Source organism: Felis catus, chromosome B1 (genome assembly GCF_018350175.1).
Source record: "Felis catus isolate Fca126 chromosome B1, F.catus_Fca126_mat1.0, whole genome shotgun sequence".
NCBI classification, from domain to species: domain Eukaryota; kingdom Metazoa; phylum Chordata; class Mammalia; order Carnivora; family Felidae; genus Felis; species Felis catus.
Window position 1 is genome coordinate 83,486,197 of NC_058371.1, and position 10,323 is coordinate 83,496,519.

The window sequence follows — 10,323 nt, forward strand, 5'->3', positions numbered from 1 at the left end:
ACCATCGTCTCTCCATTTCTATCATTCCCTAGTCCCTGGAAACCACCATTCTACTCATTTTCTATGAGTTCCTCTTTTTTTTTTTTTTTTTTTAGAGTATACATATAAGTGAGGTCATATAGTATTTGTCTTTTTTCTGACTTATGTCACTCAGCATAATGCTCTCAAGTTTCACTTATGTTGTAAATGGCAGGATTTCCTTCTTTTTTATGGATGAATAAAATTCCAGTGTGTGTGTGTGTGTGATGTCTTCTTTATCCATTCCTCTGTTTATGGACACTTAGGTTGTTTTCGTATCTTGGATATAGGGAATAATGATGGACATGGAGTGCAGAAATCTCTTCAAGATAGTGATCTTTTCCTTCCGATATATATTCAGAAGTGGGATTGCTGAATCATATGATAATTATATATATATATATATATATATATATATATATATATATGAACTTCTATACTGTCTTGCATAGAGGCTACACCAATTTACATTTTCACCATTACTGTACAAGAGTTCATATTTCTCCTCACATCCTCAATAGCCTTCTTACTTCTTGTCTTTTTGATAAAAGCATTCTAATAGGTGTGAGGTGGTATCTCATTGTGGTTTTGATTTGCATTTCTTAGATGATTAGGGATGTTGAGTATCTTTTCATGTACCTGTTGGACATTTGTATGTCTTCCTTGGGAAAATATCTATTCAGGCCCTTTGCTCATTTTTGTTTTTGTTTGAGAGAGAGAGAGAGAGGGGAGGAGGAGGAGAGAGAGGTAGAGGGACAATCCCAAGCAGGCTCCATGCTATCAGTGCAGAGCCTGATGCAGGGCTCAAACCCACCAACCATGAGATCATGACCTGAGCTGAAATCAAGAGTCAGATGCTTAACTGACTGAGCCACCCAGGTGCCCTAGCATTAATCCCTTTTAAAGTGTTTGATAGAGTTTACCAGTGAAATCATGTGGTTCTGGGTTTTGTTTAATTTTGTTTTGTTTTACTACTGATTTAATCTCCTTACTAGTTGGTAGGTCTGTTCAAACTTTTATTTCTTCATGATTCAGTCTTGGTAGGCTGTATGTTACAAATTTATTAATTATTTTTCTAGATTATCCAGTTTGTTGGTGTACAATGACTCATAGTATCCTCTATACTTGGTATTTCTGTGATGTCAATTTTAATGTCTTTTCTTTCATTTAAAATGTGTTTGAGAATTTTTTTTCTTGGTTAGTATAGCTAAAAGTTTGTTAATTTGTTTATCTTTTTTAAAAACCAAACTCTAGTATTGATTTTTTTATTGTCTTGTCTCTATTTTATTAATTTCTGGTATAATCTTTTTAAAATTAATTAATTTTTTTTAAGTTTCATAAAACTAACATAAAGTGTTATATTAGTTTCAGGTGTCCAATGTAGTGATTTGACAATTCTGAACATTACTCAGTGCTCATCACAAGTTTACTCTTATTACCCGTCACCTGTTTCACCCATTCACACACCCACATCCCCTCTGGTAACCATCAATTTGTTCTGTAGTTAAGAGTCCGTTTCTTGGTTTTCCGTTTTTTTTTTTTTTTTTTTTTTTTCATTTGTTTTGGTTCTTAAATTTCATGTATGAGTGAAATCATAGGATATTTGTCTTTCTCTTACTGACTTATTTCACTTACCATTGTACCCTCTAGAACCATCCATATTGTAGCAAATGGCAATATTTCATTCCTTTTTATGGCTGAGTAATATTCCATTGTATTCATTTACCACATTTTCTGTATCCATTAATCTATTGATGGACAGTTTGGTCGCTTCCATATTTTGGCTACTGAAAATAATGCTGCAATAAACATAGGGGTGCATATATCCTTTGTAGTTAGTGGTTTCATTCTCTTTGGGTAAATACTTTGGGTAAATATTTACCCAATAGTGGAATTACTAGATCAATAGTGGAATTACTGGATCATATGGTTATTCTATTTTTAACTTTTTGAGAAAACTCCATACTGTTTATCACAGTGGCTACACCAGTTTGCATTCCCACTAATGGTGCATGAGGATTTCTTTTTCTCCACATCCTTGTCAACACTCGTTTCTTGTGTTTTTTATTTTAGCCATTCTGACAGGTATAAAGTAGTATATCATTGTGGTTTTGATTTATCTTTCCCTGATGGTGAGTGATGTTAACATCTTTTCCCTGTGTCTGTCGTTCATCTGTATGTCTTCTTTGGAGAAATGTCTGTTCATGTCTTCTGCCCATTTTTAATTGGATTATTTTTTAAATAAGTTCTCTATATATTTTGCATATAAACCCCTTATTGTATATATCATTTGCAAGTATCTTCCCCATTCACTAAGTTGTCTTTTTGTTTTGTTGATTATTTCTTTTGATGTGTGGAAGCTTTTTAATTTGGTATAGTCCCAATAGTTTATTTTTGCTTTTGTTTCCCTTGCCCTAGGAGACATATCTAGAAAAATGTTGCTGTAGCCTATGTCAGAGAAATTACTGCCTGTGCTGTCTTTTAGGATTTTTATGTTTTCAGGTCTCACATTAGGTCCTAGATATATTTAGATTATATTTTTGTGTATAGCATAAGAAAGTGGTTCAGTTTTGTTCTTTTGCTTGTAGCTGTCCAGTTTTCTCAACACAATTTACTGAAGAGACTGTCTTTTTCCCATTGCATAGTCTTGCCTCCTTTGTCACAAATTAATTGACCATATAGTTGTGGGTTTATTTCTGGGCTTTCTATTCTGTTCTATTTATCTATGTATGTATTTTTGTGCCAGTGCCATACTGATCTGATTACTACAGATTTGTAGTGTATCTTGAAATCTGGGTTTGTGATACTTCCCATTGTGTTCTTCTTTGTCAACATAGCTTTGACTATTCAGGGTCTTTTGTGGTTCCATACAAATTTTAGGATTATTTGTTCTGGTTCTGTGAAAAATGCTGTTGGCATTTTGGTAGGGATTGCATTATATCTGAAGATTGCTTTGCATACCATAGAAATTTTAACAATATTTGTTCTTCCAATCCATGAGCATGGAATATCTTTCCATGTTGTTTGTGTCATCTTAGATTTCTTTCATCATTCATTTATAGTTTTCAGATTATAGGTCTTCTCCTTATTTATGTTTATTCCTAAGTGTTTTATTATTTTTGGTGCAATTGTAAATGGGATGTTTTCTTAATTTCTATTCCTGCCACTTCATTATTAGTGTATAGAAATGCAATAGATTTCTGTATATTGACTTTATATCCTGCAACTTTACTGAATTCAATCTGTTCTAGTAGTTTTTTGGTGGTCTTTAGCATTTTCTATATATTGTATCATGTCATCTGCAAATAGTGAAAATGTTACTTCTTCCTTACCTATTTGGATGCCTTTTATTCATTTTTCTTGTCTGATTGCTGTGACTAGGACTTCTAGTATTATGTTGAATGAAAGTAGTGAGAGTGGACACCCCTGTCTTGTTCCCTATTTTAGGGCAAATGCTCTCAGTTTTTCACCATTGAAGTTAATGTTGGTTGTGGGTTTTTCATATACAGTATTATTTTGAGGTATGTTTTCTCTAAACTTACTTTATTGGGGATTTTTATCATGAATAGATGTACTTTGTCAAATGTTTTTTCTGCATCTGTTGAAAAGATAATATAGTTTTTATCCTTTCTCTTGATGTGATGTATTACGTTGATTGATTTGTGAATATTGAACACACTTGCATCCCAGGAATAAATTGCACTTGATCATGATGGATGATTTTTTTAATGTATTGTTGGGTTCAGCTTGTTAATATTTTAATGAGAATTTTTGAATCTGTGTTCATCAGAGATATTGGCCTACAGTTCTTTTTTTTGTAGTGTCTTTATCTGGTTTTGGTATTAGAGTAATGGCCTCATGGAATGAATTTGGAAATGTGCTTCCTTTTCTAATTTTTGGAATAGTTTGAGAAGAGTAGGTATTACCTCTACATTAAATGTTTGGTAGAATTCATCTGTGAAGCTGTCTGGTCCTGGACTTTTGTTTGTTGGGAGTTTTTTGATTACTGATTCAATTTAATTGCTGGTAATCAGTCTGTTCAATTTTTCTATTTATTCCTGATTCAGTTTGGGGAGTTTATATTTCTAGGAATTTATCCATTTCTTCTAGGTTGTCCAGTTTGTTGGCATATGATTTTTCATAATATTCTCTTATAATAATTTGTATTTTTGTAGTATTAGTTGTTGTTTTTCTTCATTTCTGATTTTGTTTATATGAGTCCTCTCTCTTTCTCTCTCTCAATGAGTCAGGTTAAAGGTTTATCAATTTTATTGATATTTTCAAAGAAACAGCTCTTGGTTTGATCGATATGTTCTATTACTTTCTTTTTGTTTGTTTTTTTATATTTCATTTATTTCTGCTCTGATCTTTATTATTTCCTTCCTTCTACTGTTTTGGGGTTTCATTTAATCTTCTTTTTCTAGCTCCATTAGGTGTAAGGTTAGGCATTTTTCTGAGATTTTTCTTGTTTCTGGAGGTAGGCCTCTATTACTATATTTTTCCTTCATAGAACAGCCTTTGTCGCATCACAAAGATTTTGACCATTGTCTTTTCATTTTCATTTGTCTCCATATATTTTTAATTTCCTCTTTGATTTCTTGGCTGACCCATTCATTGTTTAGTAGCATGTTATTTAACCTCCATGTATTTTTGCTCTTCCCAGATTTTTTTTTTTTATTTTGGTTGATTTCTATGTTCATAGTGCTGTGATCAGAAAAGATGCATAGTGTGACATCATTCTTTCTGAACTTGTTGAGATTTGTTTTGTGGCCTAACATATGATCAGTTCTGGAGAATATCCCATGTGTGCTTGGAAAGAACGTGTCCTGCACTGTTTTAGGATGGAATCTTCTGAGAATATCTGTTAGATTCATCTGGTCCAATGTGTCATTCAAAGCCAGAGTGTCTTTGTTGATTTTCTCTTGGATGATCTATCCATTGATGTAAGTATGGTTTTAAAGTTCCCTACTATCATTGTGTTACTATTGATTATTTCCTATATGTTTGTTAACAGCTACACTATGTATTTAGGTGCTCGCATGTTCAGTGCATAAATATTTACAATTGTTATCTCTTTTTTAAAAATATGTGTAAAATATTGAGATATGGTTGACATACAATATGCTGCATATTTAAAGTATATGATTTAATAACTGGATATATGTATGTACCTGTGAATCCAATACTAGTCAAGATAATGAACATATCCATCATCTTAAAAACCTTCTTTGTGCCCCCTTGGTAATGATACCATCTATCTCTCTCCATCCTTTCTCTCCACATCACCTTACCCCATTCTCAGGCAACTACTGATATTTTGCCAGTATGAATCATTTTATTTTCTTGTAATTTTATGTGAATGGAATATACAATGTGTATTTTTGTGTCTTGTTTCCTGCAACCTAATTATTTCTAGATTTATATCCAGAATACAGAAAATCTCACAAAGGTCAATAATAAGAAAACAGATACTCCAATAAATAAATGGGCAAAAACTTTGAATAGACACTCCATTAAAAAAGATATATAAATGTCAAATAAGCACATGAAAAGATGCTAAACACCCTTTTTCAAATATTCAAAGTCATTAGGGATATGTCAGTAAAAACTACAAGATACTAATATATACCTCTGAGAATAGCCAACATTAAAAAGACTGACCATACCAAGACCTGGCAGGATTGTGGAGAATGGAACTCTTATACACTGCTAGTGGGAACGAAAAACGGTGCCAACATTTTGGAAGATAGTTTGGCAGTTTCTTAAAATGTCAATCTTACAACTACTATATGACCCAGCCATTGTACTCCTAAATATTTACCCTAGAGAAATAAAACATATGTTCAAGCAAATACTCATACACAAATGTTCATAGAAGCTTTATTTATAACAGCCTCAAATTGGAAACAATCCAAATATCCATGACCAGGTAAATGGATAGAACAAATTGTGTTATATCTGTATAATGGAATATTAGTCAATCATAAAAGAAGAAAGAACTATTCATACATACAACTGTTATATATTCTTGTTGGATTGTTCCCTTTATGATTATGTAGTGTCCTTCTTTGTTTCTTGTTACAGTCTTTGTTTTAAAGTCTACTTTGTACAATATAAATATTGCTACTCAGGTTTTCTTTTGACATCCATTTGTATGAAAATGTTTTTCATCCCTTAACTTTCAATCTGCATATGTCTTTAGGTCTGAAAAGGGTCTCCTATGGGCAGCATATAGATGGGTCCTTAGTTTTTTATCCACTCAGTCACCCTATGTCTTTTTATTGGAGCATTTAGTCCATTTTCATTCAAAGTAATTATTGATAGGTATGTACTTACTGAATTTTTTTGTTTTTTGGTTATTTTTATTTCCCCTCTGTTCTTTTCTTCTCTTGCTGTCTTCTCTTGTGGTTTGCTAGCTTTCCTCAGTGATAAAGAATTCCTTGAATTCCTTTCTATTTATTTATTTTTTTTGCTTACCTATTACCAGTTTTTGATTTGTGGTTACCATTGCATTTATATATAATGTTGTATGTATACAGATGTCTGTATTAAGTTGATGGTTGCTTAGGTTTGAACCCATTCTCAAAGTACTAAATTTTTGCCCCTTTATTTTAGGTATATGGTGTCATACTTTATATCCTTTTATTTATGTTTTTGAAAGGTAAGTGTACACATTTAATTTATTTTTGAGAGTATATTTATATTTTGGAAACAGGACATGTCTTACTTAGGCAGACTAGCTGAGAGTAGGTGCACACACATGGGGATGCAAGATGGCAGCAAGAATGGTTCTTTTTTGTTTAAGAAGTTTTTTTTTATGTTTGTTTATTTTTGAGAGACAGAGAAAGACAGAAAATGAGCGGGGAAAGGGCAGAGAGAGAGGCAGACACAGAATCTGAAGGAGGCTCTAGGCTCTGAGCTATCAGCCTATAGCCCAGTGCAGGTGGCTCAAACCCAAGAACAGTGAGATCATGACCTGAGCAGAAGTCGGGTGCTTAACCGACTGAGCCACCCAGGTGCTCTGGTACTGGTTTGTTTTCTATCTCTTTGTTGAGAGTCTCACTGAGGTTCTCCACTCTTTTCTCAATTTCACTGAGTATCTTCATGACCATTAACTTTAAATTCTCTATCAGGCATATTACTTATCTCTGTTTTGTTTCACTTTCTTGCTGTGATTTTGTCCTATCTTTTCATTTGGGACATATTCTTGTCTTCTCATTTTGTCTAACTCTCTGTGTCTGATTCTATGTATTAGGAAAGTCAGCTATGTCTCCTGCTTGAAAAGTAGTGGCCTTATGAAGAAGAGGTCCTGTAGTGGCCTGCAGTGCAATGTTTCCCACTCACCAGGACTTGTGGCTTCAGGGGTGGGTGTCTCCCATGTGTGTTGCAGGCACTCTACTATAGTGGCTGAGCTGTGTTTGCTGTCAATCCAGTTGTCTGCAATGGATCTCTTTGCCTGCTATGGGCAGGGTTTGCTCCCTGTGTTGTTACTGCGTCAGTCTGGGACCTCCTTCAGCCTGAGTTGGGTCTGACCAGATGTTTGCCAGAGCTGTGGTCACATGGAACTGCAAGATGCTCTCCCTGTGTTATCCCCAGAGAAGCTTTCATTAGTGGGTGAAGCCTGCTATCAGACCAGATGTCTGCCTTCAGCCCACTGCTGGAGCCACAGTAGAACTGTTTTATGTGGTTATCTTCCCCTTTCCCCAGGTAAGCAATCACTTTGGAGTTGCGTTGACCTGTCAGGGCTACTGCACAATGCCATGCTTGAGGCACATCTTTGGATGGACTCCTGTGGAGGGTGTGTTGGATGAGACAAATATGCAGGAGAATGAGGAGGCAGGGCATTGGGTGGAAGCTATCTAGGTAGAGAGTGTCCATGCTCCTTCCCATCTGGATACCTAGGCTTAGGGGCAGGGAGGGTGCCTCTCCTGCTCTTTTGTTCTTGGAGAAGCTTCTTAGACTCTCTGCTTCTCCTGCACAGTTCTGAGATTAGTAAATAAGCCTCCTTCAGTACACCCCAGGAGTTTTTTTAAACTGAAGCTTCTATGCCTCATCTCCACAGGGTTGTTTGTTATGTTGGCTTTTTAAGGTTGGGGACTCAGTATCCTATCACCATCTTATTCTCCTAGAGTAGAATACACTGATTTTTAATGTTCCCAGTGTTAAGTCCCACTGATTGTAAAAACTTGTGAAGTGAAGCCCCCTTTAGTTTTCAAAGCCAAATGTTATGGGGATTCATCTCCCCAGTGCAGGTCCCCTGTGCTTGGGGTGCCTGGTGTGGAGTCTGCTCCTCTCCCTTTTTTGTCCTTGCAGTCCTCCCTCCCATGGACAGTCTCAGTAGTCACTTTGGCTCCAGAACATGTCTCTTCCCTTTCCACCATTTTAAATGTGACCTCTTTTCTAAATTAACTGTGGAGAGTCTGTTCTCCCCAATCCATGAGTCATTTTCTGGGTTGTTTACACTGATGTGGGTGTTTTCTAGGGCCAAGGTGTACTTAGGATCCTCTTACTCTGCCATCTTCCCTGGTTTTGGTTCTGCTATAATATTTATTATATCCTTCCTTCTGCTAATGTTGGGCTTAGATTTTTCTTTTTGCAATTCCTTGAGCTTAAAGGTAGGTTGTTTAAGAGTGTGTTGTTTAATTTCTACATTTTTTCAGAATTTTCCCATTTTCCTCCTGTTATTGATTTCTAGTTTCATACCACTGTGGTCAGAAAAGGTACTTGATATGATTTCAGTTTTCCTTAATTTGTTAAGGCTTGCTTTGTGGCCCAACATTTGATCTATCCTGGAGAGTATTTCGTGTGCACTTGAGAAAGATAGCATATTCTGGTGCTGTTCGATGGAATATTCTATATCTATCTATCTATAGAATATGTACATTCTATCTATCTATCTATCTATCTATCTATCTATCTATCTATCTATAGATAGATATAGATATCTATCTATTCTATCTATATATCTATCTATAGAATGTACATATTATATAGATAGATATAGATATAGATATAGATATAGAATAGGTATAAATACAGATATAGGTGCATTTGGTCTTTAGTGTTATTCAGGTCTGGTTTTTCATTTTATGTCTGGATACTCTATCCAGTGTTAAAAGTAAGGTGTTGAAGTTCCCTACTATTATTGTATTGCTATCTACTTCTCCTTTGAGTTCTGTTAATATTTACTTTAAATATTTAGGTGCTTCAATGTTGGGTGCATATATACTTATAATTGTTATATCTTCTTGATGAATTGACTCCTTTTGTCATGTTAATTTTAGAATGACAATTATACATCCAACTGAAGTGTAAATATTCTATACTCACATATTGTTAACCCAATCATAGACATACAATCAGGAATGTAGGACATATGGGTTTAGAGTTCAGAATAAAGGTCTGGATAAAGAAGATATATTTGGCAGTTATATCCATGTTGATAATTTTTAAAGCCATGAGACTAAATTTTACCACCTTTAGAGTTATATAGATAGAAGAGGGAAGAGGTTTGAAGACTGAGCACTGAACCACTATACTATGTACAGATTGGGGTATATGGAAAGAGACCACCAAAAAAATAGGAGGAGAACCAAGAGGAAGTGGCATCCTAGAAAGCTTGCAAAGAAAATGTCTCAAAGTGGAAGTGATCAATTGTATTAAAAGCTTATGATAGCTAAGATAAAGACTGAGAATTTACCATTGCATATAGCAATTGTGGGGCAATTGGTGACTTGATATAAGCAGTTTCTGTTAAGTGTTAATAGCAAAAACCTACTTGAAATAAGGTTAAATAGAAAAGAAAGCTCAGAAGAGAAAATTAAGTTTCGCAACAGTCTGGGATAAAGAAATGAGGTAATAATTGAATAAGAGTATGGAACCAAGACTTTTTTTTTTTAAACTGTTATAATATGTTTGTATGCTAATAGTAATAATCTAGGAGAAAGGAAAAATGATAATGAAAAAGATGGAAGAGGGATAAATGTTGGAGTGATGTCTTTGAGTAGGTAGAGGGTATCAGACCTAGAGACAAGAGGAAGCATTAGACTGAGAAGAGCATGGACCATTCTTTTCTAACATCAAAAAGAAAGGCAGATTTAAGCAGATATGATGATGAGAGCTTGAAAATTGTCTCTAATGATCTCATCCCTCTTTTCACAGAAATGGGAAGCAAGATCATCAGCTGAGGGGAGATGGTGTTGAAGGTTTAACGACAGAGAAGACATGGAATGATTAAGTGAGTGGGAGAGGGAATGGGCAAGGAAGACAGGATAAATGCTGAGCAAGTGTTCTCTTAAGGTTAGG